We start from the raw sequence: 26,066 nt of genomic DNA on the forward strand, positions 1-26,066 counted from the left end.
ATGGTTGTCTATACTGCTTTGTGCTCAAAATAAAAATTTTGGACATGGTTAAGAATGTAGATATCATAATACGCATTTAAAAGATCAAGGTTTTAATGCAGCAGACTGAAAAGAGGAGTAGCCTAACCCTGTTTGATTCAGTTTGGTAGTTTGTGTAGCTGCTCTGCCAAGAGAGGGTGAGGAAACTTGTCCGTGAGCCAAAGTTACAATTGCATTCAAATGACCTTACAGCATCAAGAACTGTTCATGTGGGGGAAACACAAATAGAAGCGACACTTAAAGCAAGCCTGCTAGCCAAATGGTGAGATTCTGGTGGGGAAGAGGAGACACCAGACAGGAAGAATGCTGTACAGATGATCAGGAGCAAAAGGAGTTGAAAACCAGGTACAGCAGGGGCTGTTATGGAGCTGTAATCCCTGTAATACTGTTTGTCGCTCCTAGAGCTGAGCTTTGACTGATGTATGTAGTGTGTGTGCAGAGGCATTGCTAGCCATGTTTTAAATTAACTCAGACAAAGGAAAGGAGCATGGCAAACACTGCTTTAGTACTTTTCATTTTCCCTTACTCAGCAGTTCAGCTGAATGCTGTTTTTCGACTATTGCACTGCATAACGCTGCCTGGCGTCTTTCTCAAATACTGCTGAGCTGAGCTGCTGTTGTGTTCTCAGATGCAGCTTTAGACTGGTGGGGCAGGGATATAGACTTATGCTTTGATGTTCAAAAGTAGGTTATTGACAGTGTACTGTGCTTCAGTGGGTCAAGGATCACTGTTTACTGTGGTTGCCTCCCTCCCTGCCTCCACATCTAACATTAGTAAACTGGCATGTTATTTACCACCATGAGATTTTTTTGAGAATAAACCAGAAGGAATCTGAGATAGCTATTATTTTAAGGTTACAGATAAAACTGCTTTGGGCATCAGGTCTCTTAAGTTGTGGTATTATTGTTAAATGTGCTGTGTTGGAAACAGGCAGCTTGGTGCAAGAGGAATTACTTGCACAGTTTTTTAGGCTTTCAGCTGCAAAGAAATTGCACTTACTTGAGGTACTCAAATTGTCCTATATTTGTAGGACAATTAATCTGTCACTGATTTCTCTTGACAATCCTGGTGTTAATATTTATATTGTATGTGTATTAATCTTTGTATATATGCTGATAGGTAATTTGGTAGCTCTTAGCCCATTTATTGAAGTATGCCATTAGTGATGCCTGTCTAACTGATATCCTGGACTTCATTCTGTTAAAATGAAAATTCTTACAATATAAGGAGCTTAGACATGGGTGTTTCCTTTGAAATATGAGGACTTGAACTAGGGTTGTTGTCATTTTATTAAGCTTGTTTTCTGGATGCAATTTGAGTTTGCTTTTCTTATATGTATCTAAATTTAAAACCAGAACTTTAAAACAGGGGAAAAAAAGCAAAACAGTTCAAAATTATTCCTAAATTATGAGCAATATGAACTATGTTCTTTGTAGAACTTTTTTTTAAGAACAGTTTTTAAGTCCAATGGCTCTGGAATATTAGATTGCTGTTGGAGAGTTATGTTCTTATATTTTGGTGGCTGAAAGGCAGGAAAGCTCTTTAGGTCCTTCCCCCCCAACTTGATCTTTGTTGCTATAATCAAACAAGGAGCAACTTTTTATAATTTACTAGTTCTTTTTGCTTCTGCACAACTTGGCTGTGCCTGAACTCAGTTAAAAGAATGAGTATGCTCGGTGAACTTGTAAAAAAATATTTGCAACTGCTCCTAATAAAGTTTAACTTCATTTTTCACATGTTCTTCGTTATAAAACCCACTTCAGCTTGGAGCCAAAGTAGTTTAAAGGGCTCTTCTATCATTGGGAGCTTTTTAGCTTTGAAATAATGCCCATAATAGCTGTTCCTTGGTCTGTGATTGACTGACTTGAAGGAAGATGACATTTCCTAATGAAAAGCTTTGCATTTAAAAGCTTTATAAAAATACTTTGGATGTGCACTACCTGCAATACCTAAAATCCATAACACACTCAAAAATCTCAGTGCTACAATTGTTTTCAGACTATTGTAGGAAAGCAGAGGGAAGAAAATGAGATGTTTTTGTAGAGCTTTTAGCATTTGTAACATGACATTGCAAAGTGTAGGAGTGTAATTGTAGTTGGGCAGAGATGGAGGTCATATCAGACAGAAAGAATACCCTTATTGTTGGTTCTTTTTACTCCCCCCTCTGTCCCCACTAGTTCAGGTAGGATTATATTGGCAACAGAATTGCACTTAAATTCTAGTAGAAGGCCACGTCCTTAGGGATTAGACTAAAAAAATCTAAAGTGTTTTAGAGCAAAATACATCTGATAGGTTCTTCTTGTTCGTTTCTCTATGGCTCACTTTTTTTTCCTCTTGTAAATTCCCATTTCACCTCCTGATAAAGAGCATACAGATACACTGAATACAATGGATTTTTCTCCATGTTTACTTAACTTACCTGCACTTCTTTCTTCTTTAAGATAAGTCTACTTCCAGTAGGGTGTTTGTATTCATCACAGGGTGGCTCGGAATTTGTCTGCACTGATTTTTATTTATTTATTTATTTATTTATATTTATCTCTAAAATACAGAGGAACAGCTGCTTTGCACAGGTGTTGAGCAATTTTCAGTTTGTATGGCGAAAGTCTTTCTAAAGGAACAGGGTAAAAGAAATATTTTCAACAATATTTTCTTCTCAAACCCTAAACCCCCTGCCATACCCCATCCTGTATCCCAGGTGTTGCTGTTTAATGTATGTACTGCTATGAAATGGAGTGCAATTGAAATAAATTGTGTTTCTTTCTGGTGAACTGTGTAGTAGGAAGGAAAGTAGAACGCAGATGAAATTGATGTCAAAGGTCCTGTAAGAAACAGGAGGTCTTGTTCAATGAGCAGTTTGGTTCTACACATATGAAGGGAGCTTGGATGAAAGCAAACAGTAGATCTGTATTAAAACTTGCAGTCTGTACAGACTAGCAAGGAAATAGAGTAACTTAAATGTTTAAACAGAACTGAAAGCATTTAGACTGATTTAATAATACATTTATTAGCCTTCCTAACTAGGACTTCTCGTTGGAATTATTCTGAGACAATTCAAATATGAAATTAAAGACTGAGGTGGGTATGTGGCCTTTTAGAGCAGTACAGATTTCCTTCAAGTCATCATGAGGCTGTTACAGGAATTACTGGGAAAACGTGAGGATTAGAAGTGATGAGAGTGTATTTCACCTTTTGGGTTCCATGTTGTTAGATTTTTAAGTACTGAAACTATTTTGTCATCAACTGTGACACTCTTGCCTTTGATCCCACCTCATTCTGAAATCCTTTTTCTCTAAAAGAGATGAAATGTGCTTCCTGATGTCACGTGACTTAACACATTCAAAGTTTCATCAGAGAAATGGAACTGAAGGTGAAAAATGTAGCATAAAGAAACTTTCAATAGAGGAGATGCAGAAAGAATAGCTGCCTAGATAGGCTCTAAAAATCATGTGAACTTTAAGCCACTCAAGAGCTTAATTTAGTGGAAGACTGGCTTGAAAGGCTTAATATAGGCAGCTCAGATATCATGTGGAAAGTCTAATATAGGCATGTATTGATATAAGAGACCTTGAGCTTATTTTTATTTGTTCCTGGTCAGATTGTTTGTTTGCTTCCCTCCCTTAACCCCACTCTTTATTCTCAGGAAATGCAGTAAAATGGCAGTTGTTACTGCACAACTACACCTGACTGTACCAGGGAGAGTGAAGAAAAACTGGCCTTTTGATACTGGCATTTGTTTTGATTTGGTCAGCTTTCAGTGGAGTCTTCAGTAAACTTTGGTGCTGCTCCTGATAACTTTGACTGGGAATGTGAAATGAGTAGTGACTCTGGTCAGGATATTCTTCTGCTTGCTGAGAGGCATTGGTGACTTCTGAAAGATGCAAGGTCACTGGGATTTCTACTCTTTTCCCTTTCTTTCTTTTTTCTTTTTTGTTTCCTTTCTCTTTATGTCTTAGAACTAGTTTGTTTGTCTTCCAATACTGTAGCTTCAAATTATAGCTATTACATCAACAGCACGCCAGTTTTTAACTGTGTTCAGAAAACTCCTTGTTTCTTGTCTGGTCATTAACAAAATATCAGTAGGAAGGTCACAGGGTAACTGCTGTGACTTGCCCTCTGATGGAAGTGTCATGGGAAAAACAAATGGACGGGTGGATTCCCTCTGTGTTTACAGTAGCCATGGAAAGTTGTGCTTTGTTAAAATTTCCATCAGGCTTTAGGAAAGAAAAGCCACCCACACTCTTAAATCTTTACTTTAAAAAAAAATCAGGTTTTCAAGTATCACTTCAGCTCTTACCAGAAATTTATTTGGGATAAAATCATACTGTTGGTCGGGAAGCAGTGGGGGATTTTAACTGTACAAGAAAAAATGTATCTGGAGTAGGTGGTTGATATCACTCTGAGTCTTCCTAAAATTACAGCCTTTAATGCTGTCACCGTTCATTATATGTAATTGTACTTATGGATTTGTAATTTTGTAACTCGAGAATTTAGTTTGAGAAGTAATGTTATGAAGGAAAGAGTGTTGTCCTCCATGTGAACGGCTGAAATACCTCAACAAAACCTGACAAAACCAGAGTAAGTCGGACACCTTCATGTTCAAAAATTTTTTTAACTGATGGTGAATGTTCGACTACTTAAGTTCTCAGTGAACAAAGATAACTTCTAGAACCATGTAGATTAAGGTGGGGAATAAGAGTCAGACCAAGGCTTTTAGTGACTGGTTGCAGAGTTTTTGCTGTAATGACAAAAGAACCGTGTTGTTCATCTTTTTTAAAAAAGTCACAGTATTCTTCTCTGGTAGCGCTGAGTGGTGGAAGTTGCAGAAGTTTGTGGTATACACAGGCAGGACAGTTTTGTGTCTGAAGTCTCTTAAGTCTTGCTGACTTTTTCTGTGTCTTTCTGAGAGATGGCAAATTGCTTTTGAATTAAAAAATCACAAATACAGATTTTCTAAGATGAACAAGTAACAGGGTATTTTTGGTGTTGAAGCACTCTTTCCATTTCATAAAGTGCCATCAAAATTATTCTTCTTTCTCAAGCCTTGATGGCAGTGTGCTTCACATACCTTTTGGGAGACTAACTGGTCTTTGATTCTGTAGCTTGGGGCTTTAGGTAATAAAGGATTTCATGTGCATTTTTCTGTAGTGATCACAGTAACAATGAAGCAGGAAAACCCACAATACAGGTATCCATACAGAAATAACCTGGGCAGGTCTTTTAATCCCCTGTTTTATTACTGTTTTATAGCAAGAAAAATAACTTCGAATGTCAAGAGCATTGCACTTGCTTACAAAATGTTACATGTATTATTACATGTTGCTTCTGAAGACTTGCACAGAAACCATAATGGAAGACTGCTGAATTGCAAAGCAATATATATTTAAATGCATTAAATTCAAATTATCAATGTGATTCTAACATATTTAGATTTTAAAGTCAGTATTGCTTATAATGCAAAAACCTCAGCTTTCTGAGATTGCCTGTAAAATACCTGTAACCTGGGGAAAAAAAGTGTGTGTCTGTGATGGTCATGGATGGGTATGCAGTAAGGGCTTCCCTACCTCAGCAGCCATTCTTTAGTCTGCCTTTTCAGTCTCTCTTGTCATCAGACTGAGCTGTGGGGCTGTTACTAAGTTCTCAGAAATGTTTTCCGCTGATAATGTGCATGTCTTGTAGTTGAGAAGTTATTTTTAGCAGTCTGGTGAGACTCTTTAGAGTCACTGAGGGACAGAGCCATGGCAGAGGGCTGGAAAAGGGAGCTGCCTGCCAATGGATTGGAATGGGAGAGTGGGAAATGGTACCTTTCATTCCCATCCATCTTTTTCTATTTTTGACTGCTTTGTTCTTTCCTGGTAACTTGCAAAGAAAAGGCACATCTCTCAGGTTTGTAAAACTGTGTTTGGCTGGGAATAATCTCTGTGTTACTGAGGCAAAACTGGTAGAATTGCATGAGTGGAAACTTCCGTTTTCACTATGATGATGTTCAAGGGCTGCCCAAATCTCGACACCTTTTAACTAGAGTGAATCTGAGAACTGCTGCTCTTCACTCTGCAGTAGTGGAAAGGCTCTGACCTGAGACAGTTTGTATGAAGTCAGAGTTATATTAATCTGTTCACTGCATTTGCTAATATACCAGACGTTTTCCTGACTGTGCAGTAACCAAGGGAAGCTAATGCAGACAAGAGTGCCAGTGAAAAAGCAAATTGTTTTAAATTGTGGAACCTTTAATTTGACCATAATACTCAGCTGCAAGAAGCTTTTTAATGTTTGAAATTTGGTAAAACTCCCATGAGGCTCAATTTGACCTATTTTGTTCATAGAACTATTATGTAAAAAGATTGCTGAGTTAGAAAAATACCAGAAAGCACAAGAAGGCCCACCAGTTTACATGCTTATGTGATGAAAGTTGCTGTTTTTTCCAGATGGAATAGCTAGTGGGACTCGCCTAAGTAAGTTGCTGTGCTTTTCCTCTCTTCCAGCTTTTTCTTACTTTTAATGTGTGTTTTGTTTTAGTGCTATAATCAAAGGTCATCCCCAGTCTTTCAGTCTCCACATACATGGCTGAGTGAATGCATTTTTCTTTCAAGTTTATCTTTGCAAAGAAAACCTGTGGGTGGAGAATTTAAAATGGGATTCAGAGTGTTTGAGACTTCTCTAAATGACATACCTGGGAATGCTGCCACATACCAGACACGTTTCAGTGATGTGTATTTCATTGCTGTAGGACACCAAAGATGAAGTAAGGTAGGCTGTGTCAGTTGCTACTGACAGTGTTCATAAAGTAACAGAAGGTTTGCAGGCATGCTGAACTGAAGGATCATCCTTCTTTCTTATTTTTATTTAAGGTTAGGTTTTATATGTTCCACCATATTATCTCTTTATACTGGAGTATTGTCATTTATTTGATATGAAAAAGCTTGTCCCTTTCTTACTTGAAAATAACTTAGAAGATATTTGTCTTTCCTCAGACCAGTCAGGATGGGTTCATGCTGAATGTTCTCTCTTTGTTTTGACTGGTAGGCATTGGTCCTGCTCACAGTATTGTGTGATGGGCAACTTTTGTGCTACATGTGCTGTTGTGTGGTGGATTTTTTGGGGCTTCATCCAGTGGTGCAGTATAGTGTCTGTATAGGATGTTTGTAGGAAAATTTTGCAATGGCACTTGAGTTTGGTTGAATTGGGTATTTTCTGCCCACTGTCAGGTAGAATGTGTGATGTATTCTGGATAATTTGCAAATCTGCTTAGCTGAAGTTCGGTTTTATTTTTACAGCTGTTTGTAATTTGTCTGAAGAGTACAGGCCATAATGGTTACAACCTGGTGGTTATGGTGGTGTCCCTTGCCTTGCAGCAGAGGGAATTGGTGATGAATCCAAACTGTACTATGATAGCTAAACATGAAATACTTGGTTTTAAAGGCCTGATGGCATGTGTGTCTCTGCTGATCCTGATGATTGTGCTGAATAACATAAAAATGATGTGGTCAGTGTCCTCACTAGTTGCCTTTAACTTTGCGCTGTGAATGTCCTGGCAGCACTGTGCAGCTGTATTACCTGCATGCATGTTTGGACCAAGGGTAGAGGATGCTCAAATTCCCTTCCTGCTTTCATCTGTAGGAATGTACACTGCCACTGTGCACTAATGCACATTCTACATTATTCCGACCTGATTTGTAAATAGATGTATAAATTCTAAGAACTGAGCAGAATAGATTCATGTATCTTCAGCGATGTAGTTTTGTGATGCATGACTGCAAAAACAAGCTTCTTATTGAATGAGAATAAACTTGTACAAGGGGAAAGAGGAAAAATCTGTCAGAATTCAGAAACCTGCATCTAAACACCCTCCAGTAAGTCACAAATGAACTGCAGCAGCAAGAAAATAGTAGTCTTTGTTCTAGCTGTATGTTTGAGGTTTATGTGGTTTCTTAATTGCACTATAAATTGATATCTCTGTATAGGGCCCTTTGAAAATGAACAGCTTTGTTCTTCAGTGCATTCAGGTCTGAACACAATGTAAAGACTGAGGAAGAATGGAAGTCTGTGAAATGGCACTATTACGCAAAAGTTTTTTGAGAACTTGCAAAAAAACCCCACCAAAACAGACCAAAAAACCCAGAGCATACTGCCAGTTGTTAAGTGATTTGTTGTCTTACTGTAGATGTAGCATGGATGGTCAGAAATCAGTGGGAGCTGTGAAAGACCCTTGTATTCCATATCAACATGGCTGTATGGGCACTTAATGAGCAGTAGGATTCTGTGGTAGACCATATGGGTGTATGCTGTGGTGTTTACTTGGAGTTTCATGGTCGGTTCTGGCAGAACCAGTCTCTTACCTGACCCGTCTGGCATACTGTGCAAGTGATCTTAGCCTAGAAAGCTGTGGATCCAAGTCAAGCTGCTGACCTTTTCCTCCTGCTTATTAATAAACCTTCATGTTTCTCCTGCAGTCAGTGTTGTATACAGCGAGGCTGGGGAAGAGCATTTCAGCACCGTCTCATCCTGCTGAGAAGGTGGCAGCGTGCCTTTCTCGGGTTGCACAGAGATATTTTGGTCTGGGCAGGGGCTGTGCAGGCAGCTGGTGTGTGTGTCAGTGCCTGTGGAGTCTGCACTGAAGAGCAGCTTTTGAAGAAAGGGCACAAGTGGCGGAACTGCAAACCTACCACAAAAATCTGTTAAAAGAGAGAGAGGTCAAGGAAGGTTTGGTGCAGTTTGTCACTGCCAACACGTTCACCCCAGAGGGGATGTGCTAGACGTACTGCTGTTTGAAAGCTGGCTGCCTTTCTAAACTACAGGACAATGGCTTATTTTGGCCTTGACCTGTCAGTTGCTGGTGTTGGTGATGGAAGTTTACAAGGGAATTACTGCTAGGCTTGAGTCATGGGAAACTGATCTGTGCTTCCTGTTTTGGCCATGGAGATTCCAACTTAATGATGAATATCAATAGGGTATTTTTATTCAATAATGTAAATGAGGTATATGCATTCTATTTTTTCTTCCTTTTCTGTTTCCATGGTGAGGGACAGGTGTGTGAAAACTGAGTCATGGGGCCTTACAGAGACATAAAAGTGCACAGAAGAGAAATGTAATATTGTAAAGAGAAGGCTTTAAAGTGATAGCAGAATGTTTCACTGGGAAGAACAGAAAATGGTTCTTGGTGGAAACTGAGGGTCTTGCTGAACCCTGCATTTGGTACAGGTGAATAAACTGTATTTCTGGAAATTGCATCTGGGTCTGGAACAGCAAGCGATGTAAGGGTGGTCTAGTGTAGCCACATCTCTACTGTGCACTAAGAACAGCTACAATATGTAATTCCATGTATCCTGGTAGAGAAAATACTGCAATTTTCACTTTAGAATACAGTCTTGTGTTTTGCTTGAACTGCTGCATGAACTGTCTGGACTGCAAGAACTTGTTAAACAAAGCTGAAACTGCTATTTGCATGGGGCAAGTGATACTTTGGAGATCTTTGCCATTATTTTGCATACTTTTTAATGTTATTTCAGCATTTCTTACTGAAAATTGTGTTAGAGCCCAAACCCCCAGGCAGATACACTATAATATTTCACCCTGGTTATGCTTAAAGCATGACTAAATTTGCATCAAAAGCTTTTCTACATGAACTGTAAAACAAGTTAAGTAGATTGACTTTGTTTCAGGGAAGTCAGTGCCTACGTAGAATATAAAAGTATTTTTCTAAAATTTCTCTCTTTTAATTATGTGATATGCCATCCTTTCTCCACAAGTTCATTTTTTCCTTCTGCCACATTAAGTTGCAAGGAATTGCTCTCCAGACCTTCTTCAATAGCAAGGAGAGCTTCATATTCTCTCTTGACAGTAAAAGAGATATGATAAAGCTTTGAGGTCTGCTGTAAGAACATACTGGACAGAAAACTGAGAATTAATGAAGGCTTAAGTAATGAAATTGAGAGTGTGCTGTCTCCAAGCTCTTTTTAATGTTACTAGCTTCAGTTGTCAAATCTTGGCTTCTTTTTAACTTTTTAAGCTCAAATAAGAGTTTATGTATCAAATGAGGAATCTACACAGGGAATTTGTAGGTAGAGAGATCTGTTCTTGTCAGGAAATCCTGTGTTTATATTAAGGGTTGTACCTGTAGGCCTTGCTTTCCATTTTACCTGTTGCTCTTGAAATCTGAGTCTTCCACAACTCCCTTGACAGCGGCTTGTTTATTCGTGCACAAGCCAAAAATGTGACAGTCTTTAAAAGAGTCAGACTATTACTTTGGTTTAGTGATACTTTCCTGTGGTCTTAAAATGTCTCATCATCTTCTTCAAATGTAACCATGGTACTTAAAATCCAGAAGATGTTCCAGTCTTATTATGGTTATTTTGAGAAAACTGAGTATTGGGAATGATAACTTTCCTTGTGCTAGAGTATGTATGAGTCAAGGGAAATGAATTCTAATTGTGGTTCTGAGGCTGATAGGACCATTGTTCTGCCAAGTTAGGTCATGAAAAAACATTTCGAAGGAAGGGATTTCTAAGCATCATAATATACTTGTTTTGAGAGAGACTTTCTTTTAAACTGCAGATGGGTAACATTAGTGATTTTGTTTTTATATTTTTCAACTGAATAAAGAAGTGCTTCAAATGCTGAGTTTACCAACCTTGTAAAATTACATGTTGTTCTCTGCACTTTTACATTTAGCATGTGTCTGTAGTATTTTACTGAATTAGTTCAATTCCTTTTATTGCTCAAGAAAGGGTTGCTTTTGATACTGTAGTGAAAAGTTCCGCTTTCAGAGAAATTTCAGTCTTCTAATTAAGTTTCAAAGAACACAAAGAATAAAATCCTTAATATATAGGAATAAAGTTTGTCTAAGAACTGTTTTCCTCATGGAAAACTGGCTGGGTTGCTTGCCTGAGGCTGTTGGTAGACTGTGAATGCTTTCTGACTGGGTGCTAAGATACAAGTAAGTCATAAGGCATGCTGATAAGTGGGGAACTGAACTGCCAGATGGTAGAGCAGGTCAGCTTGTCTAGTCCACGTAAAGTAGTTTTTGGTCACAATAAAGATTTCCAGTCGAGCAGGAGCTGTCAGGGGGCAGTGTGGTCAAGTGCTTTCTTACTGCCTGTGCCATGAATCTGGTAAGTGAGGTTCAGTGTCCAGGACTATCTGTTGTGTGTTTTGGAGAATATGTACATGCACACAGGAAATTTATCTAAGGACACCTTCAGAAAGTGCCACGTCCCATGGTTATCACAAGTATTTTCCAAAGTCAGTTTCCAAATGGTCTGGAACCATTTGATCCATCTGTACTGAGTGAATCCAAACTTTTATTTTTGTGGTTCTTTGGGGAAAGCCACAATGCTGGATTTCAACTTCATTCTGTGTCTAAGTAAGATAGTCTGCAAATGAAGCAAAAACTGAGCATGTATTGCATTTAATTTGCATTTGTACTGATGCCTTAGGTTTTAACTTTTATATTTTTTAAATCCTGTACTGCCTAGTGTGTAACTCTGAAGTTTCTTGTGGCCTGTTAGCTGCTGTTCTCTCATGCTGGTTAGACATAACAAGCCACTCCAGGTTTGCTCTCCAAGGACACCTAGATTGTCCCAGGCCCCAAAATATGTAAACTAAGGACTCTGAAGAGGGGGGCAAACTTGGGGTAGTTACATGATTAACTGAGGTTGTAACTGGAGAATTGATCCTGATATGCAAATGGACCAAACTTACAAAAGTGTGAAGAACTCGTGACTTAGCGTCCATTTTGGGTGTAGCCTTTTGACTGCCCAAGGTGACCTTGAAGGCCCTTCAAATAAATACCTTTATTCCCTTATTCTTGTCTAGTCTCTGTTTTTTGGTGGCCATCTCAGGCATTAGTTTCCCCTAGCTTATGCTCTTGTGTAGTTCCCCCCTGTAAGGAGACTTGTTTTTTCCTCTTTTGTTTTGTTTGGGGTTGGTGGTTTTTTTTTTTTTGTGTGTGTGTGTGTGTAAAGACTGTATCACAGCTTTGCTCTTGCCATGTTCATGTTAATGCCCCTTGAATACTAAAAAACTCTGTTTTAAAATCTTTGCTTGTGTGACTTTGACTTTAATGGCACTAAGCCATGGATAATTGGCTCAGTTTCCTGAAATTCCACAGCCTGTTGTTAAGATAAACATTTCTAGGTTCCCAAGAACACAGACACATGTATATGGTAATATACTGATTATACAGAGCAACCTTTAAAGAGCAAATTCTTATTTTCCTATTTTGTTCTTGATGTTTACACACAAGCATCAGAAGCAGAAAAATGACTTGACAGAATAATTGTGCCAGTTTTTAAACTATATTGTAGCCTTTTGAGAAGGGCTGTGAAATGGCTTTGTTTTGCTGTAGCCATTAGCCCCTAGGGGAGCTGGAGGGAAGCAGTCCTTCATTGGAATGGTGTGTGTTGAGATGCACCCTTGTTAGTCAGGGGCACCTGTCTCAGTTGCTGGGAGGGCCATGTGACCAAGGCTTTGGTATAAGGCCCTGGATTGGTGGTTGTTTGGGAATTTGTGGTCTTGTTATTTCACTCCTCAACACTGGTACCTAAAGTGGCTTGTAAGGTTCAGATATCAACAAGTGTTGGAGATGGGGCTTTCTCTGGGCTGAAAAGGGCTGTGATCTGCATTCCCCCCAGCCCAAAGCTTTAGAGAGGGGCTATAATTATAGAGCTCATCACAGAGCTGTGTTCAGTTCACTCATGTCCTCTCAAACACAACAGTGTATGGCTGAAAGCATTGCTCCCATACGCACCTAATCAGAGATGGCAAAAGGAAGTGGATATGAGGCCCAGGGATATTAACAGCCAGTTAAGAAATTGTGGGATAGGTTTTGAGAAGCTCTGTGCACCTTCAGGGTTGTAAGGCAACCTTGAAGAATGATGGAGGCTCTCACTGGATTGTGCCAGTTGCTCGAGCACGTGGGGAGGCTTGCTGCCAGGGAGTGAGGGCCAGTGATGCTAGTGAGCCAAAGCAGATGGACTTAGCATCTTACTCAGAGCAGGAATTGGTGGTCTGACTGTCCTTGGAGGTGAGCCTCCCAATAGTTGTGTTTGAAATTGCTTCTAGCAGCAACAGGATATTTAAATTTTTTGATTTCTGATAAAAATTAGGATGTTCTTACTCAACAGATGGGATTTTTATTTGTTTGTTGGTCTTATTTTTTGATAATCTTTTTTATATAATTATTCAACTTTGTCTAAAGCAATAAACTGAGTCTGAAAGTAAGTGGATCAGGACACAGGAGTTATGGTATATAGGTTTTGAATTTTTTGAGTTTTGTGTTTGTTTTGTTGGGGGTTTTTTTTTAGGACAGGTAGCATAGAATTTCTTATCCCTGCTCTCACTGACTGTGTGCAATAAGAAACAGTAAAGAAAAACAGCAGTGTTGTGTTACGATATTTTGTGCAAATATTTTCAGAATGTCAGCTGTTAAAATTTGAAATAATGACACTTTTTCCCAATGCTGTAAATCAGTATTTTTTAAAATTTAAATTGTACCAACTCCATTTAGAGTGTTAAAAATCATTGCAGAGGGTGAGAAATTAAAAATTCCTCCTGTAATAGAAGAACAATAGTAATGCAAAACAAGATTAAAATTGCCCCCTCTCCCCCAGGTTTTAAACCATGATAAATATTTGGTTTGAGCCAGTCTGTTCTTTGTTTAGAGTTACTTGACTAAAACTCTTGGTCCTAACTTGCTGGCAATTAGGTCTATTGTACTTTTGATTAAACAGTAGTATTGTAGTGGTGGTGGGAAACCAACATACTAGCATGGTCTTTTGGCTGTCTTCCCTTGCTCTTTAGTTTTATCCTGAGGAACAAAGTATGGCTGGGCTGGCTCATCAGGGGTTTAGCTTGGAATGGGAACAGATTTTAATTTGAATATCTTTACCTACTGCCTGCTGTCTTAGGCCCAGCTGCTATTCAGTGAGTTCTTGGGGGGTTTTGTTTTGCTTCCCTGTACAAGTAGCTGGTTCATGTGTGTGGAGTGCATTTGTGACTCTGCTCTTGTTCTGGGCAAGTGCCCTCACTGCTCCTTCCTGTGGGTAGGAAGTGAGCTCAGGACTCAAGAGCAGAGACAGTGGTATTACCTCAGCTGCTGCAGCTCAGAGAACTTGTGGTAATCCACAGCTCTCCGCAGATAGCAGGAAAGCTGTACATAAAACTCTATTTTGAAAGCCTTTGAGGTTTATGGAGAAGTAAAGGATTGGGGAGTTCCATTCTTTTGTGGTATATAAATAAAGAGAAGTTTTCCTATTTCTGTTATCACTGTTCCCACCCACATTATCTGAGGACCTGGTTTGCTGCTGGTGTACTCATTTTCCCCATACCTGGGCTCTTTGATACCTGCCTTTTTATAGTGGTACAAGGAGATATGCTGGTAGGCATGGTGTTTCTGTACCAAAGCTGATGCTCTTGTATTCTAGCTTGTGTATTCACTGTGTTTGAGACTGGAGTCCATACCTACTAAATATAACAGTTGCCTAACCCAAAAAGATTTGGTGGGTTTTTTTGGTTTTTTGGGTTTGTTTTATTTTGCTTTTTTAAAGTCGTAAGATCTTATTCTTATCTTCAGCAAGTATTGGTCCGTGTCTTTTGGACCACCTTGTATTGATCTACCTCAGTGAGCACCTTGTACGTGCATGGGTGTGAAAAGAAAGTACGTGTTTGCGGCGTTCATACTTTGCACTGCCATACCTCTGAGCTTTGTTTTCTTTCTTCATGAATTCCTTGTTTGCCTCCACATGCAGTTCTCATACACTCTGTGCTAGTCACTAGTGGTGATGGTTGAACAGTTTTCCCTTTCCAAGGCAGGTACACAGCTGAAGATCTCCCAGCCAGGAGCACGAGGTGTTGCGGGAAAGGGAACGCACTATTTAACATTTTTGCAAATTTTTTTGTTCACTGAGAGGGGGATGGTGGGGAGGGCATGGTTTTTGGCCTACATTTAATAAAAGGAGAGGGAGCTGTAAAAAGCTTCCAATGTAATGTGAGCCTTACGTGAGGAAGAACTATTTATAGATCCCTGCAATATTTGCCTGAAGGAACTTGAGAGCAGAGCAGGGCAGTGTTACGTAAAGCTGGGTGAGAGCACACTTGTGCCCTCACAGCTGCGAAGGTCAAACCCAGGGCTTGTCTTACAGTAGGCTTCCACTGTCCCTTGCCCTGAGAGGAGAAGAGACTGATGGGCTCCTTCTGAAGGCCAGATCCTAGTGGTGAGAAACTTTGGTTTGTGGAGAACAGTGGTGTGGTTTTCTTTTAAGAGGCTTATTATTTGTGATGTTTTGATTTCATTGTTTTTTGAGAAAACATGACTGTCTTGATTGATGACTTAATGGTCAAATAAAGCCAAACAAGGTTACAGCAGCAGCTTTCAGGACCTTGAGAGTGAGATTTCAAGCTGTACGTGGTTATATTATGGTTTAAGCAGCTTTTTGGTTATTGCTGCTGCTATTCTTGCTTTTGTTCTCTAGTGGTGACTTTTTAAATTCTAAATGACAGTACCATGCCACTGGCAGTTAGCCAAGTATTGTCCTGGTTTTGGATGCCTTCATTAGCTTAGTATTTGTTATGAGACTTTATGAAAGTGATTTTAGAAACCTTTCAGATCTTTAGCTTGAAAACATTTTTTATGGTTTCATAGGCAGAAGAGCCTCTCTTAGGGAGGCATATACCTGTGATGATCCTTCATAGCATGTGGCATTAACACAGGGTGTTGATACTTTTCTGAAAGATTGCATTTGGCTAGGTCAAAGCATTCCTAACCCTACCGAGAAGGAGAAAAAATTCCAAAACCAACAAAAAGCATGGAATGTGATCTGAATGTACTATAAAGCTAGGAAACTTAGGCAAGATGCTTGATTAAAAGGGCCTTGAATGGCTTTAAAATTCTGGATAAGGATGTAGTCTGCAGTTATCCCAGATGTTTGTCCCTTTAGTTTTTACTGTAAAATTACTGGATCTCTTCTAACATGAGAAATGCAGAATTTTGTGAAGTGTTTGAAGGTAAATAAACTGCTTGTCACATTCTGTCACTCATCTGTGACACTTAGACACTTTATGTCCCTTGAGCTAGAGGTTTTAACTAAGCAGTCAGCATTTTGCATGTTTAAAAGGCAGGTTCTGAGCAGAAGCTAAACCCCATGGTTTATAAGAGAGTATATATACTACAGCACATAATTAAAACAACTCAGTAAATTATTTGGGATCATATTCAGCCTTTATCTAAAAGTTAAACAGTGAATGTTTATGTGTGTGTGTGTGTGTGTGTAAAAGCCAGACCTTTTGCAAATGGTTGTTTCTTCAAGGTGTGACAAAGTGTGTTTAAATTGAAGAAGGCATTTTGACTGGCTTTTGAACCCACCCACTTACTGAAGAAATTACTTTTAAATTAAAAGAAGGCAAACTTTTATAGATTCAAGATGTGCATTATGAAAGAAATAGAGTTGAATACTTGAAGCAAATCTAAGTTGCTTCAGTCAATTATTTTCCCAAACAACAAGGGTAGGCAAGCATGTTTATCTTTTTACAGATGAGACAGACATATAAAGTAGCTTTGATTTGCTTCCGTGTCTACATGGAGCATTTTGCATCTGAAGAATTTTTTTTTGGTGGGGGGTAAATAAGAACCTTGAGGCTTCTTTTTAAACAACTTAGCAAAACGTACCAGACTTAAAGTAAAACAGAGGTGTTTAAGAGATTTAAAACATGATGCACAAAACAAGGAAGAATATTTCTGGTGGGACTCTTTCAAGTATATAAAAGAGTGGAATTTGCACATTCTAAAACCCTCTGATGTGTTTAAGCAGCAGTTAGTACTTAGTAACTGAGAATTAGTGAATTAGTAAATTAGAATACAGGATCAGGGCTCTGAAGCTCCAGGCGGATGTGAAGAGCAGAAAGCTCTCTCAATCCCTTGATACCGTGTGGTTCTGTCTAAATTAGCAAATACTTTGGTCAGTAGGGGTGGGTGACTATTACGGTCTCTGTCCGGCTCTGTGGGCTCATACGCGTGCATGCACAAACGCACGGCTAGCTTCAGTATAAAGTCGGTAGCAAAAGAGGCAGGAAGGGTCTTTGCGTGTATTCCAGCAGGAGCATTTATTGCTTCTACACTGTCGAAGGTTGCAGAGGCAAAGGCGAGAGAACAGTGGCGATCCGGGGTTTTATACGGGGGCGGGGAAAAGGCAGGACTAGGGAACAGGGACCGGACCAATGGGGAAGCTCTGGGCGAGTGATGAGGGGTGGAGGCTGACAGCCAACCGGGGAATCCAAACTGGAATAGATCGGCGTAACAGAACAAGCATCCTGGGAGAAGCCTTTTTGGTCACCCTAACCTAAGAGGTTCTTGTGGTACTGGGGACTTGTCTTACTGAGAGCTCTCTGTCCCTTGTAATGTAGGTTCACTGGCCACCACAGATGACTAGATCAAAACACTGAAGCTTCTTAAGTCTTCATTACTGATTTCGGGGAGTTACTTTAGATTAGTTTTAGCTTGTCACCTTGGACTGGATGTCCCCACTTACCTGGGCAGTTTGAAGCTTCTTGAAGGAGAAAATTTAATAGGTACACGCCAGATGACTTGTCAGTGATGTAGCCCATGGGGCTACCTGAAGTTTCATGTCCCTGTTAGACAGGAAGTAGCATTTGAAGTGCATCTTGGAACAGAGTTTTCATATTTCTACTCAAAAGGGAATTGATGGCTCATATGCATCAGAGCTGTTCTGCAAAACCAGCCAGCTCACAGTAAGTGGTTCTGCTTCTGCTCTAAACCAAACAGCATAGTTACATATGAGAGTATGCATAGCAAAAGGATGACCTGGAAGGTTTTAGTCAGATGTTCTGGAAAGATATTTTTCCCCTCTGTTAAGGAAGTATTCCTTTAAATTGGCAGATGTTTACAATGTCCCAGTTGCCATTTTAGACTATTGAATAAAAGTAGTATTTTGTGAGTTATTTAGCTCACAAAATCTGAGCTGGATAACTAAAAAAAGTTCAAAGCTTAGTAATCACCAAAGGGTCCAGCATCTGGTTCCTGGGTAGCACATTAGGAGTTCCAGATGTTTTGTGACAACAGTAAATTGCTGTTGCTGCAATCCAAGATGGTGGTAAGAATAATGTTGCAAAGTTATAGATAACATATTTGGCATTGCTGGGCTCTAGGTAAGCACATGGCTGAACACCTCTGCTTTTGATGGAGGAAGGATTACTTAAAGTCATTTGTGTATTTAGATTCAGATTTAAGTTGCGTTTAGTGCTGAATGCAGAAAAATGTCATCTCATTTTCAACTTGGCAGTTGAAAAGCAAGTGGTTTATTTTATTTGCTTGTATATGAAATTTGTGGTGTATGAAACTCAACTCTTTTCCCACAAAACAAACTTCAAATGAAAAATGGACTCATTTCTTTTTAATGTCCAGAACCCAGAAATGGCTGACTGGAGATTTTCTTTCCCCCTCTACCTCAAACCCATCAAATTTTGGCTGTTGTCTAATGTAAATGTGTCTGTTAGCTTCGAACTGCTTTGCCTAGATAACTGGCAAAGCTGGGTTGGTTTTTTTTTTAAGTGGGACACAGGGCTGACTAATCACATCTCAATTTTTGACTTGCCTTTTGTAATCTGGGCTGCCACAGGTACACTACAGTCAGCACCCAATGTACTACTTTATCAGGTCTTGGTTATATTGCAGTTATAGTCCAATCTATTCTGTGGATGTACTATTAGATTGCAGAGGTGTTGGCTCTATGTAGAATTTAAGGTCTTAATATAGTAACCATGCCAATACTCTGTTTTAGGCATTTATTGGGTTAGACCAAAATCTGAGCATTCTGCTGAGGTGGTGTGCAGGAGCAAGTCTTTGTGCTTGTGTGATCACTCTAACAAAGTGCAAGGTTGGAATGAATACCTTTAACAAATAACTGACAAATATGGTTTTTTCAGAGTAGAATGAACCTCTACTTTTAAAAAATATATAGATGATAAACTTTAGGGAATTTTGCTCTTTCAGCAAACAGTTTTACACTGAAGAATTAAGTTCAAACATTCCAAATTAAATATTTCTTTAGTCCCACATGTCTATTGGCTTCAAACTGTCATTGTATTTAGACTGGGAGAAATGGTACAATACAGCCAATAATGGTACAATACAGCTTTTGCCATACTGAGGCAAAAGCTGAATTATGTCATATTAGGTAGGAGAGGAGTTATTTAAATGCTATATGCAGGCTGCTGTTGGCATATGCAGTAGAAAGAATGAAATGGGTTGAAATTTCATTAAGAAAAGTTATAATCTGATTTATAAACTCTGTGCTTGTTTGGATGTCAGATTAAGTACAAAGCTGCAATAATGATTTATATCCTCATTTGTGTGTCAGAAGGAGTAAATACCAAAGACTGCAATAACAATTTGTACCATCTTGTTTATGAATATTGTATGTGCAGGTGATGCTGACTAAAGAATAATATTAATGTTGTGTATTTCATGGGGACAGTAGGTACCATGTCCATTTCTCTTCATGGCTGTTTTGACAATCTGGTAAATAGTGCTCAGCTGCAGTTTGGTTTTATTTTCTGTAATAGGAAGACTTAGAAATTTAAAAGACAAGTGTGCACTGCCTGTATTAGGTGGTAATATTTGCCTTGCGAGAGAGGCCATGCAAACAGTGCCTCCATAGTGTTTCAGAAGAGTGAACAACATTTCTCCCCTGTGTGTATGGAAACTGAGGATATTTAATAAGTCTGAAAGGAAGCAGACGTAATACACATTGATGCTGGCTTTGTTTGTTCCATGATACAAGGTTTTAAGATCAAGGCAAATTCTCTGCCTTAATCCTGAACTTTCTCATGTAGATGTTCCACGTGTTTCTTCTGCAGACCAGGCAGACTGACTGTTGTGAATTTTGGGGGGGTTGGCTTTTGTTCCTTCTTTGTGCTTTCAAGCTTATTTTTTTCTAGTTTCCATAAGTTCCAACAGTGAAACAGGTTGTGTAAAGGAAGAGGCCGATGACTTTTGTTTCTGGATGTGTATCTCTATTTACTCATAACAGAGACAAGGCAGGAGCTGTTGTGGTGAAGTTTACAGGAGGGGGAGAACTGGTTCCATGGTACCTCAGTGGAGTGAATGCTAAGAGGTGAAACTCATTCAACACAAACTTCTAATGCAAACTGGAATATTATGTTCTGGCCAAAAGTATTTTTGGTGAGGACTGTGTGGGAGAGTCAGAAATGAGTGGAGGTGGTCAGGTATGTCAGATGTTGGTTCAGAAAAGTTACAAGATCTTAAATTCCCAGAACTCACTTGAAGACTGCACACAAATCACACCTTGGTTATCAGTGTTACTTCATTCAGGAGTGCTGTTGTGTTCCTGGCTTCCGGAGGTTGCTAAGGCAGGGCCTGGGGAGGAGGGCAAGAAAAGCTGAAGAGTGCAGTTGGTGCTTTTAGTTCCTTAATCCTAGTCATGGCCTTGTTCATAACAACAGACTTCCCAAAGTTTCCCAAAAAAAATGAAATTCATAGATGTGTGGTAGCAGCTAGGACAAAATTGAGCCAGTCTAATCAGTCAGTCTGTGCACTTCCAGTACTTTTTCTTGTTTATAGCTTAAACTGTTTCTATCTTCAGTGTAGAGGGGAAAATTAAGATTTGCATTTTGTTTCCCAACTTCATTTGATTAACTTATTTCTAATATCCGTAATATCCTTCTTGTTATTTCTAAAGAGCTACTTGAAAGGGGGCGATTTTAAAAGTAGTCAGTACAAGTAACCCCACTGTTCTTTTCAGTATGTACTGTGATAGTGCAGGAATAATGGGATGCTCTGCAGGGGAACCATAACACTTTCTGTTAAAGCACTCGAGCGAAACTTTCTCTTCCTGCAGCTCCCACAGTAGAGTATCATTTTTATTTGGGTATGGTATAAATTTATAATTTGATTTAGTATGTTCCTTTAGCTATTATGGTCCTTACAAAATACAGTTTTTGAGTCTCTGAATGTGAGAACTATTTCCAGGTTAAATTATACCATGCAGTAATACAAATCTATGTAATTGAGGAAAACTTAATGAAATGTTATTTTGTGTGTAGGGATGTTTTTTTCAAGAGTTAATACTGCCCATCTGTTTTCTAGTTATGATGTTCTGATTTCAGTGCAAAGGTATCCTTGTTGAGACCCTCTGAAAGGAGGAGAGAATTTTGCTTTTTTGTTCTTAAGCTTGTGCTGAAGGGGGAAAATACGTAGAGAAATGATGATGCTGGTGCAGTGTTCCAACTTTGTTGCAAGACTTCTCTGAAACTTACTCCTAGGAGATCTAAACCTGGTCTTTGTCTTGACAGTTTAGGGACAGATATTTGAGTCTTGCAGTGAGTTTCTAGAAATACTGTCATGTTTTGGTGGAGCAATAATGTTACTGACTAGAAATGCCAGAAAACAAGATGCCAAAATACTGAGTGCAATTTTGACAGCAAAATAAGATTATCTGGACATATTCCTAGAGATTAGAGAGAGCCTTTTTCACATAGAATTCTCAAGAAAACTGTTGTGTATCTGGTTCTCAATGAAACACTGAACATGCTATATAGCGTGTTCTGTTGCTGCACTTGCGTATGGAATTGCATCCACACCTGCTGCTACCAAACCAGTGCAATTGTGTCTTCTTGCTGTCTGTCTTTGTTTTTCCCATGTGTCTGGGTATTCCTGTGTGGCTTGTTCTACAGCTGCCACTTATGCCTTGTAGCTATTACATGTATAAAGTCTTTCAGGTCCTTTCCCAAGTCTGTTTGTCTGCAATCCCACAATTATATTTTCCTTTCCTAGCAGCAGGGAGCATTTGCATCTTTCCTTACACTGCTGATAACCAGTAGCAGTACCATACCACCACTTCTTGTAGTGCCTTTAGCTCCTTACACAGAAGGTTTGGTGAAGTTTTAGGACAAATGTGCTCTTCTTCATTCCTTCTCTGGCCAATTTCATCTTGCTGGGGACATCAGTATCCAGCCTTGAGGGACTTTGTTCCCAGTTTGAGGCTGAGGCACTGGGGAGCAGCAGTGTGGTCAACCCCTTAACCCAGTGCACCTTGAGTTTTGTTTTCTGTGTAGTCTGTAAAGGAAGCAGAGGTGCCAGCTGCCAGTCTGTCAGTGAGGGGCTGGGCTGTGCAGTGGAGAGGAAAGTCTGGTAGGGTTATAGAATAAACTTCCAATTATTGCTGTTTTGTTTGCTCCCAGTTGATTTCAAATTATGATGTTATTGAAGTGCCAGTAGATCAACCAGGGATGTGCTGCCTCATACAGATGCTGGATTACACAGAGCTTTGGCTTGGTTGATGTGAGAGAAAGTTGGTGAATGAGCCAAGGTACATGGACTGTGCTTACTGCAAGTTGGGATAGGCAAAAATATGGGTGTTTAATCAGCTGTTGGTAGTAAAAAACATGATACAAGGGATGGAACTTTGCCACTGTGCAAGGTGCAGAGTGTGCACGACTGTGCAAAGAGCAGACGTAGGCTGCTGCTCTGTGAAGAGTACTGGCATTTTCGTATTTGCTGAATTTGTCAGGTTAAACTAATGTTTAAGGAAAAGAAAATCATCTGTCCTGATATACACTGTTTGGAATGGCTTGAATTGAACATTTGTTTCTTTTGTGCTCTGCAGACTTCTTGAAGCCAACTCTAGCAAAGAGGAGGAGTTCCATCTGTGCCAGCCAGCCCCAGTCTCCAGTGCTGGTCCCCCTGATGGCACATTGCACAAGCCTGTGAAACCTGCCAAGCTGGACGCCACAGCTTTGCACAACTGCACTTTGGCCGCCACCGTGCCTCCCTCGGAGCTGTCGAACCATGCAGTCCTAGCCCGCGACACAGGCATTCACGAGGAGCACTATGTAAGCGAAGGGGTGGAAGATGATGTGCCGGACTGCAGAGAGTACAGAGATGCCTGCACCATTACTGGTAAGCAGTCAAATCTTTCTCCTTGGTAAGCATGTGGAGGTGTAGAATTAAGCTCATGGTGGGGTATCGGCTTCATGGACGGTCCTGCCGCTGTTCTGCGCATTTCTTCTTGTCTAAGAAGTGATTTCACAGGCACCAGGATTTTCAGTGAAAGCACTTTGTAATGTTTAAGGTCCTTGCAAATGGGCCAGACCAATGATAGCTGTGAAACCAGGTTACTGTTTACCCAGTATTTATGTACTAGGGAAATGGAACCGTTTGAAAGTTTGTTTGGAAAATAGCCAAAATCGGGGATGAGGAGAAAGGAGCACTGCAGCTTAAAGTTTATGGAATGCTTGTCCTGATGTTCAGCATAATTTAGATTTTTCTCTTCATAAGAGAATTGCTTTGTGGGAGAAAAGGGATGGGCGAAATAGGATCTAACATTTTTACTGCACATATTTTTGCTTTTCAAAGCCATTTCTTTTTTTCACATTAGTTCTGGAAAGTTAATGTATATTGAATTGTTAATTGTATATTGAATAGCTTCTTCTGCATGCATTTATGAAAGGTTGAATACCTTATTATAGATTCATACAAATAAATTGAATATGTGTTGAAGTATGGTATTTTAAATAGAATTAGATTCTTAGTGCTGTGGTCAGCTGACCAAATTTTTTTGTGTTTGAATAATCACCTTAAGTCAGTTTAGTCATGGTTATGGCCATGAAATGACAGGCAGTTTCCATTCCAAGTGCGTGGTTTGTTGGCTGAGCTGTGAGGCTTCTTTTAGCCTAACGTGACCTTGTGAGTTTTAATTCCTTTTGGGAATGTTTGAAGAGTCAGCTGAGTTTTTGGAAGGGAGAAATGAGATGTCTGAGAAAAACAGCTAAGGCCATGCTACTTGGCAGCGAGATACTTTTATCCTGAGTTGCTTTCAGCCCTTTCTAGAATTGTCTTTAAGTCACAGAACTAATTAATGGTGACTGTCAACAGCTGCTTTAGTAGCATGCCTTAGCTTAGCTCAGCCCAGCCCAACAGCTGTGTAGTTATTAAGGGTTGATATTCTGAAAAAAAGGAAATAGAAAGAAGGGCAGAGGTGCTCTCAAGTCCATCCTGATTTCCTTGGGAAGACAAGCAGCAGGATTAACACTGGAGTCACTTTGTCAGGTATGCGTCTACATGGAATAAATGCTTTGTTTAAACTTACTTGCCATCCTTCCTTCCTTGTTTTCATAGAGCTACTTAACTGGTTGGTTCAAAAATGGGTCATCCTTTTGACTTCCATGTAGGTATTTGCTTGTTAGGTAGACTAGAAACTACATATCACATAAATGCATTCCTGGCAGTGTAACTGTTTTCCAGGCCCCTTGTAGAAGGATCTGCAAGGCTGTGGCCTGTCTCCACTTCACCCCCTTTCCTCCCTCCCCTGTTAACGGGAATTTAACTTTGTTTTTCTGTTTCTGACTGTAAACCAGGACAACCAACTTCTTTCATGAATTACGATGCCTTCTTGATTATGGTTCCTTGAAAGGCAAGACAAACTCACTTTTTAAACTTCTAAAAAGTTTTTATTGAATAGAGGCCAGTGCATGTTCTTGCTACTTCACATTCCTTCAAGCCTGGTGTAGTTTCTGAATCTCTTTCTTCTTGCTGAGCTAACAGCCAAGTGTTGTTTACAGATTGATGCTGAATTGCTTTTTAAAATAGATTTGCTGTTCTGTGGCGTCACATTTGTACTGTTTGTGACCTGAGGACAACATGATGTGACTTGCAGTAGAAATAGCAGTGGTTTTGTTGATTGTTTGGTTAGTTGGGGTGGGGTTTTTTTTGTGTTTATCGATTTTTGAGTTTCAGCTTTTTGTTTCATGTTTTAAAGGTGTCACAGGGCACAGGCTGGATGTAAGGAATTGGTCTCATATTCCCTCTGTAAAATCTTTATCAGTATTGTGTGCAGGTATGCAGTGTCTACCTTTGAAACATAAATACTTGATTGAATTGTCAGGATTCCCAGAGACTTTAACATGAAGTCTTTGTTTAGTTCTGATTGACAAATTAGCACTATTTGCACTTTTAAAATGGTTAGTGGGGAAAAAAATTGCTCATATCAAGTGTGCATATACCATACTTTTTCTTCTGGTGCCAAGCCTTGACTCATCCTAGAATTCAAATTCAGCAATCAGGGAAGTCTGTTGTTTTTTTTTTTTTTTTTTTTTTTTTTTTTTTTTTTTTTTTTTTTTTTTAGTCTAAGGTTAAGACCTTCAGCCTATTGTAAAAGTTATCTGCAAAAATTCTTGCAAATAAAGGCTTGAGCACAGTTAAGAAAAGAATGGGAAACTGAGGCAGAGTGTGGTGTGGTGATGCTTTCTGTAATGCAGCAAGCTAATGGTAATTGGAGCTATCTCTGATATAGCTAATAGTAAATTATATGATGTGCACATTTTGCTGTTTAACTTTTCAAGACCACTGATGCTCAAAAAATTCTTAATGCTGCTTCCTTTTTTTTTTTCATTACTGTTTTTGTTTCCTGTTGTGTTTGCTGGCAGTAGAGAGGTACTTGGCAGTCTCTGTCAGGAGCACCATCTTTCCTGCCTGGAACCCAAGAGCAGATTCAATGTAGCTGAGAGCATTGCACATTCTGATTGTGCTAAGTGTGTTTTCTTGGATACAGGGCTGGCTTAAACATTTCATGTCCCCACACCATCTCAGAATTGTGCTTTAACAGATTTCTGTGGGAGTGCAACTGGAGGTATTTCAGGCAACTGGTCTGGATAGAATCCTTGCTCTGCTTTCGTGTCAGAGAGGAGATGAGGGTTACTTTTTACTTAGGTCACACCTCTGATCTGTCCTACTGTGCGGCCTAAAAGCAGTTATGTTGGCATAGCAGAGGCAATAAGCACTGCAGGGCTGGACCCAGGTGACAAAAAACAGTGTGGTGAAAAATTTCCTTAAGCCAATGTGTGAGAGAGGGACAGCCCCGTAAAAGCACCTTTCCCACTGAATTTGATGTTAAAGCACCATCCAAAGCTCATAGGTGCTGCAAGTGAAGCCTTATGCAGGTAAATGCATCTGAATCTGTGCTGACTTTAGCACAGAAGGGCAAATGAAGTCGGATAGTTGA

At 39.6% G+C, this 26,066-nt stretch overlaps 1 protein-coding gene across 2 annotated transcripts in view; it reads left to right on the plus strand.

Annotated features, from left to right (window-relative positions):
- The first annotated feature begins 310 nt into the window (after positions 1 to 310).
- The window catches only part of TRAK1 (trafficking kinesin protein 1), a 103,499-nt gene continuing 77,743 nt past the window's right edge, over positions 311 to 26,066 (plus strand). Inside the window, exons 1-2 of one of the 2 annotated variants that reach the window (XM_042044259.1) lie at positions 311 to 384; positions 22,674 to 22,966. The gene's annotated coding sequence lies outside the window, so the exon portion shown is untranslated. The remainder of the gene's footprint in view (positions 385 to 22,673; positions 22,967 to 26,066) is intronic. The other variant, XM_042044260.1, reaches the window with a different exon arrangement.

This window comes from Corvus kubaryi, unplaced genomic scaffold (genome assembly GCF_017639235.1).
Source record: "Corvus kubaryi isolate FWS band 111438036 unplaced genomic scaffold, C.kubaryi_AGA036_p1.0 37398, whole genome shotgun sequence".
NCBI lineage: Eukaryota > Metazoa > Chordata > Aves > Passeriformes > Corvidae > Corvus > Corvus kubaryi.